Genomic DNA, 11,748 nt, shown 5'->3' with positions numbered 1-11,748 from the left:
TAATACAGTAAACATATTAAACATTTATCGATTGTATTTGTTACAAATATTTTCCTGGTCTCTTGTTTGCTTTTTATTTCTATTTATGTAGTTTTTGCTATATCGAACATCAAATTTTATGTAGTTTAATCTATCATTCTTTTCTGTTATAATTTTTCTTATGATTTTTAATACTAGAAAGCTCTTCCTTCAATATATTAGATATCCAACTATATTTTCTTGTAGCTTTAAAGTTTGGATTTTAAATTATTGGTCTTATTAGTTTATTTTACATTAATTTCAACAGACTTAGAAATTATTTGGAAGCAGGTTGAGAGTCAGTTCTCCATGTCTCTACAATCTTGCAAGAAAGGCATAGCTGCCCTTTGTTTCACAATTCCTTTTCTAGGATATTTGTATATCAAGACAGATAGCTATTTTCAGGGTGAAGGACAAGCAAGCTTACTGAATATTGTAAAAGATTCAGGTTCCCTAAACTCAGGGTTGATGTCCTGTATTGCAGTCCACTGTGAATGCAGATCCATCTCGGTCCGTCTGCAATGCCCCTGCAGGACTTGGGGGTCAGGGAAACCAATAAAAGTAATGCTTAGGCTCAGACCCCTTGGTAGTCTGGGATAATAATAAAGTCCATTATCCCTGATTCAGCATCTATGAAGCTGTGTGCAGCTAACCTGTTGGCTTGCAAGTAAGAAATAATCTCAGACACTTTGCTGTTCTTGGTAAAGTGTATTATTTAATTTTAATTAATAGCTGATAAAATATTTACTCATTAAACTGCTCTATATCATTGTATTATATTTTACATATACTTAAAAATATTCAAGGCATGATCTTTTATCTTTAAGTGTATAATAGACTTAAAGAACATCCTATTCAGAAAAATAAGGGGTTGTCTTATTTTGCCAAGGCTGCTGTCACAAAACACACAGACTAATTGGCTTAAACAACATGAATTTATTGTCATATGGTTCTGGAAGCTAGAAGCCCAAAATGAAGGTGTTGGCAGGTCCATGATCCCTCTGAAGTCTGTAGGATTCTGGCAGTGATAGGCAGTCCATAATGTTCATTGGTTTGTCACAAAATCAATCTCTACTTCTGTCACATGGCTGTCTCTTCCTGTCTCTGTCTCTCTCTTGCTCACCATGTTCAAATTTCCCCTGCTTATAAGGATACCTAATCCAGCTTGGCCCTATCTTCCCTAATAACATCTTCAAAGATCCTATTTACAAATAAGTTCACATTCACAAATCACTTCTTGGTGATGAGATTTTCTGGCCTGGATAGAGTTATCAGGCAGATAGTTACTTGAAAAATTCCACATCTAGTTTGCTGAGGTTTGTTTATAGTCTAACATACTGACTAATATTGAGCTAAATTGACCCTCATTAACAAAATGGAAAGGTCCAATTATTCAGCTAACTCCCTGCATTTCAATGCCCCAGTGGTTGTGGATTTACAGTGATTCTATTTATACAGGTGAGCCTTTGACTACACCATTTTCATTTGTGATAGAGTGATGCCTTTACTTTTACATATTGAAACAATTTTTTATTTTGTTAATCATTATTTCCCCTTATTTTTCATTTATATTATAATTAAGGAATTATATTGACTTTTTGAAATTGCTTGTGTTCATGTAGGTTATGTTATCTACCAATTCCATTTCAAATGGTAAAGTAGTTACAAAATACTTGTTATAAAAGTAGGGGATTGGATCTGATAGATTTGAGAACTATTATACTAGAAAATTATAGGTAAAGGGATGAATTTAGAAATTTTATTCTGGAGTCAGGACTGAGTATGGATGGCAAAGCTTTCAGAGCTGAGGCAAAAAAAAGTGTTGTGGGCCTGAACTAGGTAACTTAGATCAATTTTATGGTTTGGGACTTTTACAAAGTTTTATTTGAAGAAAGAGCACCACTGCTAAAAATAATTTTGATGCAGGGTATTTAAGCAAATATATTTTTTTAACTATTAAGGTAATACAGGTAGAAATTTTAGAAAACTTGAAAAGGCAGAAAACTGAGAAATGTTATCCATAATTCCTTATATGTGGTGACTTTACTATAACTATTTTTGATTAATTCCTTTTCTGTAAATTTCTCAAGCATTTAAAATATCTTCATAAGTCATTTTTGAAATAAGATAACTCCAAATGACATAGAAAGAACAAAAAAATCAAAAATATCAGAAATTTTTAATGTGAAAAATAAAGTCTTCTCATCACAAGTCCCATTTCCTGGAGCTAATTTCTTTTTTAATAGCTTCTATATTCTCCTTGATGGATAGTATAATATATTTGGAATTCGAACTAACATGGAATCTCCTAGTCTGTCCTCCATAACACTTGTACATATATGTGTGTATGAGGGTATAGATATAATCGAAATGCAATAAACTGCAGTTTTAGAAGTGTATAATTTGATGTTTTCATATATGAATAACCTCATGAGGCTATCACCATAATAAAGATAATGAATGATTCCATCACTCAGAAAGTTTCCTTCCCCTCTTTGTATTCTCCACCTCCTCCTACTCTTACTCATTTCATCCCCTCCCCAGGCAATTATTGCTCTGTTTTCTGTCACTCTAGTTTTTTGTTTTTGCATTTTATATAAATGTAATAATATTGTACATACACTTTTATTTGGTCTGACTTCTTTTACTTAGCATAATGATTTTGAGATTCAACCAGATTGATCCAAGTACCAATATTTCATTCCTTGTTATTTTGGGGTAGTTCCATAACATAGATATCCTATAATTTATCAATTTACTTTTTGATGAACATTTATATTTTTCAAGTTTTTGGCTAATGCATATAAAGGATCTATGGATATTGGTGTAGAAGTCTTTGTATGGATATATGCTGCTTTCATTTCCCTTGGTGTAGAACTTTTGGATCATATAATAGGTACATATTTAACTTTTTAAGAGACTGCTGAACTGTTTTTCCAAAGTGGATGTATCATTTTACATTTCTACTTGTTATGTGTAAGAGTTCCAGTTCATCTTAATTTCCACCAACACTTGGTAAGGTCATTATTTTGAATTTTAGCCCTTCTATTGAGTGTGTCATGGCATCTTGCTGTGGCTTAACATTTCCCTAAGACTGCTGATCTTGAGTATCTTTCATGGGCATTTTGACCATCTATTAATTTTTGGTAAAGTGTCTGTTCAAATACCTTTTCCATATTTTTACTAAGTTGATTTTTTTCTTATTTTCAAGTTTTGATATAAATATTGTATTAGTTTGCTAAAGCTTCTGGAACGCAATATACCAGAAATGAAATGACTTTAAAAGAGAGAATTTATTAAGTTGCAAGTTTACAGTTCCAAGGCCATGAAATTGTCCAAATTAAGGCACCAAGAAGAGGTTACCTTCACTCAAGAAAGGCTGATGCCATCTGGAACACTTCTGTCAGCTGGGAGGGCATGTGACTGGTGTCTACTGTGGTCTTCGTTTGATAATCCTTGAAAATAATGATCATGTTTAAGAAAAAAATGGATAACACCAATCATTACAGAAGGCTGGAGTGAGATTCACCTGCATTTTTAGTTATCTTTGTTCTATAAGTGACTTTCTTGAAAATGAAGGTTAGTTGTGTTTTTGTTACCAAGCTAGGGCTTGCTGCCCGGAGCACCCAGAGGCCATACTATGGCATTGGGATTTTGAGAAAAGAAAGAATTGTTTTGCAAGATCAACCAGCAAGGAGACAGGAGGCAAGGCAAATCGGTCTCTATCTGAGAATTATGAGAATGGAAAGTGAGATGTGGGGACAGAAATGGGGGAGTTTGACTTAGCATAGTCCAATTGGTTAATTATAGAGTTGTTGACGTGTGGTAGGGTGTGTTTTAGGCTGGATCTTCCTTATTGAAGGATTTCTCACATTTGATTTGCTTCTAATGTCTCCCTGTCCTCATAATCTAGGTTCTGAGGGAGGTGACCTTTGTTCCTGTTATCTCAAAGGTCATCAGTAGGACAAGAGTTAGTGTTTTCTGTACATGCTCAGGTTATATGATCTACACTTAAAGTCTTTCTTCTCAGAAGGAAAAGTTACAATAACAGAGGACATACCCCCAAACTGCTTTTGGCCTGCCCATGGTTTCAACTGAATATTGTACAAAAATGTACATGGCTCATTAGATTCTCTTACAGAGCACAAAAATGAGGATGAAGTAAGAAGACAGAAAACCCCAATAGTTGCCAAAGTAAAGAACTTACCCAGAAGAGGTAGTGCTTCATTTGCACTTAGCAGAAGCTGCATTTTTTTTTTTTTCTCTTTCTGTTTTTTGTTTGCTAGCGAGGTCTATAATTACTTCATGATCTTCTCTGGTTTCTATCTGGTTCCTGTACCTTCACTAGGCACCCTCTGCAGGCAAATCAGATGCCATCTTTAGAGAAGTATTGTACAAATGTGCTGAAGGTTCAGCTTAATTCCCCAGTATTCCTCAGACATCACTTATATAAGATACACACAAAAAGGAAAATTTACTAAAAGATAATGAACAAGAAAAAAAGACATGCAAAAAATGAGCTTACATTTTTGACCTCATAACAGCAGTTATTTGTATGACCTTATGAGGGGGAGGTTTTCCAAGGTCCTAGTTGTTTTAAATGTAAACTATTTAACATAGATGATTGCTGGGGAAGTCAGAGACACTTTTTGTGGAAATATCCCAGCATTTCGCTACCATTCCCCCTTTTCTATTGTGTGCAGATACTTCAGTATTGTTCTAGGCCTCAGCAACCTAGGGAGATGTTAGATCTAATGAAAAAACCTGACTGCAACTTCAACCCAGAAATTTAAAACAAGCACTTGCAGCTCTTTGTAAGGGTGAGAACTCTCAGTGGCAAGACCCTACCCCCTGGATTGAATAAGTATCCTCTTGATTGGTAGGGTCTCTCTTCTCTGTAGGGAAGTGGGGTGTGCAGAGCTGCTATCCACTGACCCTTTACCTGATCAGTTGGCCTCCCAAGGAGACCTGACACCATGCGATCTCATTTCCTGCTCTTTTGAACCCTTTGTGTAATAAAGCAGTCCTTTGCTGAAAGTTTCTGTTGTACCTGAGTCTGTGTTCCTACAATGTACCATATAGCAACTTGCTCCACAAGAACTTCAAATATTTTTGAGAATGCATTCATATCAATTAAAAAAATTAGCACATCACCCAAGTTTATAGTATTAAATATATGTTAAAGTGTTCTGGCACTATCTGATTAGGAATATTATGAGCATTCCTCCAAGTAAACATTTAAAAGACTGACACAAGAACAAGTGTAAATAAAAGTTCTAATATTTTATCCCCATTGAATTATCATCCACAGGCTTTAAGGTAATGAGTTGCGATGAAAACTGACTTAAATATTATTCCTATTCTTTACATTCTTGACCCAAAGCTTAAAATTCCTCAAGAACTCCTCTGGAAATTCCTGAGCTTACCTGTTATATGTAAAGTAATGGATTTCCCTCTCTTTCTCTCTCTTGTTAACTGACAATCCTATTTCCTGACTCTTCAAAGAATTCCTCAAAATATCTGGTCCTCTGATGACACACTTTCCTGACTGCCAGCATTGTTATGGAATCTGTTTTTTTGTGTTATTTCAGTGGGATCTTGGAAGGAAGAAGCGGTGTCTGTATGTATTTGGTCTACTACATTTGACATTAAAATATGGGTTAGTCACCTGGAAGACCCCAGATACTGTGCCAAACATTAAGGACACCAAAATTAATAAGCCAAGTCATTGATCTTGCTTTTATGAAACTTGTATATGTAGTGGAAAAGCTTAGCCTACCTATAGGAGAAACTTAGCCTACCTTAGCCTGCCTGAGTCACCTCTGGAGGATCTCTTTTGTTGCTCATATGTGACCTTTCTCTAAGCCCAGCTCTGCAACTGAAAGCATTGCCTTTCCCCCTACATGGGACATGACATCCAGGGGTGAAAGTCTCCTTGGCAACATGGGAAATGACCTCCAGAAAAGAGCCTGGCCCTGGCACTGTGGGATTAGCAATGCTATCCTGACACAACTGGGGAAAAGAAATGGAACAAATAAGGTATAGTGGCTGAGAGAGTTCAAATAGCGTCAAGAAGCTACACTGGAGGTCACTCTTACACATGCTTCAGTTAGACATTGTTACCAATTATAACTTGCCAAACCCCAACCAAAACCATTCATGCCAATCTTAAAGAATACCTAAGGCGTTATATAAGATTCTTCAAAGGTTCTATGCACTAGGGTAGCATTCAAAAACCTACAACCTCCAGATCGATCCCTGGACCAGGTAAGTCCTAAAATGCAGGGCCAGCCCTTCCAGAACAGCAACTAGTTCCATCTCCCTACTCCATATTATTGACAGCCCCTTCCAACATGAAAAAGTTAGAATGGACATAGCCCAAATAGCCCTAAAGAGTGGGAGAAAGATCAAAGGTGATGGTGGAATAATACAGAGAAGGTTGGGTTTAACAAATGAGTATGATTCCTGAATTATTATATTGATATTTCTTTTAACCTCCAGTACCTTAGAGTAGCTAGAAAGAAAACCCTAAAATTATGGAATTTTAACCCATACCAAACTTTGAAATCTGTTCTGCAACCAATTATTGTGATGTACTTTGAAATTTATTGCCTTTGTGTATATATATTATTTTAAAAAAAGGACTCTTAACAGAGAAGATAGAATTTAATAAATGAGTATGACTGCTGAATCATTATATTGATATTTCTGTTGATCTCCAGTGCCTTGGAGTAGCTAGAAGAAAAAGCAAAAATTGTGTAACTATAACCCATACCAAACTTCAAAACCTGTTCTATAATTACTTGTTAAAATGTATTTATTAAACTATATTATTCTCTGTTTTTGTTTCTATTGTTTGGAGATTTTAAGATAATACATTTATGCATTTCTTGTGTAAAAAAATACTTGGAAATGTATTGCTCTTTTGTATATGTGTTATATTTCACAATAAAAAAATGGGTAAGTGATGAGGGTACGTACGTACTAAGGGGAAAAAACCAGTAAAGAGAGGAAGTTAGAGAAACAGGAGAAAAGGAGTAGATGTTGGCAAATCTTCCAAGAAGAGGGTAAGTATTATAGTAATAGAGATCATATTTGAATGTCATAAAGATAGTTTTATCCTTTGATGCAAGAGAGAAGTAAAAAGTATGCATACAAATAAATTATTGGATGGAAGAGAAGTAGTTTAGAAAGACTGAGCTTTGTAGCTTCTATTCTGTCTGTGAGGTGAGAATTGAAGTCATCTTCTGATATTGGGGAAAATAATTTAACAAAGGAGTCTTGAGGAGGGAGGAGAAGTTTCAGAATAGCCTCAGAAGGAATAACAAAGAAAATGAACTACAAGGTATGTAGAAAGGTTGACAGGAAAGGTTTATGAGCCAGCAGAAAGTGGTAATATTACATTTGTGTTGGTCTCTATCTGGTGGATTCAGGGTTGAATATTAGTCTGTGTGTTGGAAAGATATTCACTTATCTAGTATAATCACATATTTTGTAACACCAGATTCAGATGTGCAGAGAAAATATAGTTCTTTCCTTCATTTTTTTCTATAATTTTAATTGCTCTTGTAACTTTTCTTACCATTGAGTCATGCAAAAAACACATTTACTTCAGTCCCATGAGCTTAATTTGACCCAGTATTATGAACATTTTCTTCAGGGTAAAGTACTCAATGTTTTAGCGTTCTGCCTTCTCCCTCTGCCCTCTTCACCTGGTATCTGAGGTCATGGGGGAGAGGTACACCTAGTGACTTGGTGTTTGCAGAGCATAAAGTGATCCTCAGTTTCAAACTTTTGATCTTGAAACTCTTAAAAATTATTGAGGAGTTAAAAGAAATATTATTTATGTGGGTTATAATAATATTTGCTGTATTAAAATTAAAACAGAAATTTCAAAACAATTATTTGATTTACAAAATGATAAGAACAACCATATATATAAAAACTAAACCATATTTATATAAAAAGTAAAATAAATTATATATATACACATAAAACTAAAAGTATATGTGCACATTAATGCATAGAAAAATGTCTAGAAGGGTACACACTCAACTGTTGGTCATAACTTGTGAAGAGAAGTATTATGGAAGGAAGAATGGAGGCTTAAACTATTTATTCTCTGTTTCTGTTTCTATTGTTTGGAGATTTTAAGATAATACATTTATGTATTTCTTGTGCAAAAAAAAAACCTCACTATTGTTGAATTCTTGTATGAAATTTCCAGCCCCAAACCTCTTCTCACCCCCATTGACCCAGGTTTTTAAACAATAAGACTTAAGCAGAATTTTAAATGTTGGGATTTCTTAAGAATACATTTGTAGTGTTAGAGCAGACTAAGCTGTCAGGTTCTGTATATCTATCTATCTATCTATCTATCTATCTATCTATCTATCTATCTATCTATCTATCTATCATCTATCTATCTATCTATCTATCTATCTATCTATCTATCTATCTATCTGTATGTGTGTGTATATGTATATATATATGTATATGTTGTCATTGGAATTCAACATTTTAAAAAATTTATAATGAAATTTAGTGAAATCAATTCGTTTGTTAAGATACAACCTCAGGAAATACACCTGCCATGGGATGGCTTAATTGCACTAAAACATCACATTAACTGTTAAAGCAGCACCTCTGGACCCAGGAGTGTTGTTCATACTAGATGCCTTCTAAAATGCACTTTTGGCCTAACAGACAACATGATAAAGTAGTTAAAGTCCCAGATTCAGGAACTCAATAATCTAGTTTTAAACCTGGCTCTGCCACTAATTGTGTGTGAACTTGAGCCAGTCACCCTGTGCGACTAGGCTTCCTCATCTAGTCCTTGCATTTGAGGATTGTGAAGATTCAGTAAATTAATGTATGTATGAGATTCTTAGAACATGCCAAACATGCCAAACTCATAGCAAGATTAATAAAATGTTTGACATTATTGGCAATTAGTTTTACTGAAAGTTGTACCATGCTATTGTTGCAGTGCCATGCTGCTGAAGAGAGAAAATGCTTTCCTTCTGCTTTACATACAAATCCCCAGTGAGAATACATCGTCCTTCTAAAGTTGGTGAGAGAATTTTTTTTGCATGAAAACCACTCTCATGATCTCAAGGAATTGGACATGAATCAGCAGTTTCAGTTCCTCCCTTTTAATAGTGACTAAGGACCAAATCCAGTTGAATATTTGTGAATCTAGCCAAGTTCACAAAAAGTTTTTGCATTTATTAACTTGCATAGACTAAAGCTGCCAATAAGTAGATTACAAAATGCAATGACTCAAACACCATAAAAATTAATTTCTTGCTTGTTGACATTTAAGACTGAATGTTCAACTGAGGTGGGCAGCTCTCCTCTATCTGGTTATTCAGAGATCTGGGCTTTTTTCATCTTGAAGCTCCACCATCCCCTAGAGCATGCTATTTATCTCCAGCTGGAAGGGAGAAGGAAGTGTGGAAAAATCATTTCTGCACTCTTAAAAGTCCTGACCCAAGAGGTACACATTCCAGGGGACAAAATTCAAGCGATGGCTAACTGCAAGGAGGGTTTGGAAAATGCATATACCCAGTTACAATCCCATAACTATGGAAGGAGCTAATGGATTTTTTTGAGGACTAACAGTCTTTGTCCCATGAACTTGTGTTTCTGTCAATTCCAGTTTATGCCTTCATGGAGTCACAAATTAATGAAGTCAATTAAAATTGTTTCCTCCACTTCCTATCATTCTCAGACCACATATAATACATAATCCTTGTATTTCCTGGATTCCTGGTGTGACTTCTGTTCCTAGAATACTGGTACTTTCTCCTCCATGGGCCATTTTCTTATTCTGCTTTCTTTTCCAACAATTCCCACTCTGCCTGGCACAGTAATTAATCAAGACTCATTTGCTGAAAAAAATTAATAATAGAGTGACTGTGCCCTGTGTGGTCCCAGTTCTCTTGCAAACATATGTATTTTCATCTATCACGCATTTGCTTTAACTAAAAAGTAGCATTCTCTTGAAGACATTAATTCCTTTGTGGCTTTCTTGAGCAGGTACTCATTCTCCATGCCTGATGATGTATAGGACTGGAAGGTATTCTTCTTATTTCTCTGTTGTCACTTTGCCTTAAAGCCAATATGGCAGGAGACTTTCAGTAGGCCTGCAAGTCTCATGCCATCTGTGTGCATCACTGTGAATCATCATTGTCATATTTCAAGTGCCAGCTTATTCACATTCAGTGAGGAATTTGGCACCTGGCTGGTATTTCTTTCTATTGCTAACCCATGTTTCTCCACTTTCCATGTTGTGACTGTAAAGCAATATTCTATTTCTTTGTATACTTTTACATTGCTATGGCAAGAGGGCCAACCAGCCTAATGGCAAAAAATCAGTGCCCTGTCATGTTGTTCCATCACCTATTTTTCTGAGTTTCCTAGAAAGCTTTCTCATATCTATCCTGGAAAAGAGTCTCTCATAATCTATCACTCTGGCTTCCTCGTCATACTATAGGGATATTGCCTCTGTTATTGCTACCCGTTGAGAGATTACTCCTCTTTTGGGCAGAACTGTTCTCTCTTGGAGATCTCTATTGCCACACAGCTGGTCTTGGATGGAATGCCTGGTATCTTGCCCATAGCAAACTAGGTCCAAAGCATGGAACAGGGCTTCTCCCCTAATTCATCACAACACAGCAATGACCATCTGTAATATTTTAATAAAGATCCAGGAATAATGAAAGGAAAATGAACACAGAAAATAGGTTCAAGGTATGTACTCATTCTCAGAGATTTGTAGAAGGTGGACTGCCTACTTAGCACTTTAACGTATTTATATGGTGCAGCTGCAGTGAATTGCCTTTGTACTTTGTCAAAAATCAATTGACCCTGTATGTATGGTCTATTTCTGGACTCTATTTTGTATTGTTGACCTATTTGTCTATCTCTCTATTAATACCAAACTTTCTTGATTACTGAATTTAAAATAAGTGTTGAAAGTGGGTAGTGTAAGCCCTCTGCTAGTGATTAATTCTGTTTTTGTATGTTTGGAAAAATCTTTAATTCATCTTTTATTTTGAAGGATATTTTTGCTGAGTATATAATTTTAGGCTTACAGATTTTTTCAGTAAGCTAAAGATGTAACTCTACTGCCTTTTGATTTGCAATTTTTTAGTAACAAATCTTATATCTGTGTCTCTCTGCATAACGTATTTTTTCTCCTCTGGCTGCTTTTAAGATTTTCTATTTTCATTAGTTTTAAACAATTTTGTTTTGATATATCATGGTATGGTTTCTTAAAAGCATTTCTTGTACTTTCTAGGGTTTGATGAGATTCTTGGATCTATAATTTCATAAATTTGAAAAACTTCAGTCATTATTTAAATATTTTTTCATTTCCCCACCCTACTTTGGAAATTGCAATGATATGCATATTAGGTTGCTTGAATTGTTTCAAGTTCACTAATGCTTTGTTGATTTTTCAGTCTTTTTTTCTCTCTGTGTTTCTTTGGATACTTTCCACTGCTGTCTTCAAGTTCATTGACTTTTTATTATGCTATGTCTATTTGCTGTTATTCTTACCAATGCACTTTGCATTTTAAACATTGTATTTATTCTTATCGAGAAGTCCACATGGGTATTTTATAGCTCCATGTCTCTTCTTAATATGTTCAACCTTTCTGCTAACTTCTTGAACATATGGAATGCAATTAAAATAACTTTTAATGTCATTGTCAACCATTTCTA

Source organism: Tamandua tetradactyla, chromosome 5 (genome assembly GCF_023851605.1).
Source record: "Tamandua tetradactyla isolate mTamTet1 chromosome 5, mTamTet1.pri, whole genome shotgun sequence".
NCBI lineage: Eukaryota > Metazoa > Chordata > Mammalia > Pilosa > Myrmecophagidae > Tamandua > Tamandua tetradactyla.
Note: the sequence above shows the minus strand (reverse complement) of the source record.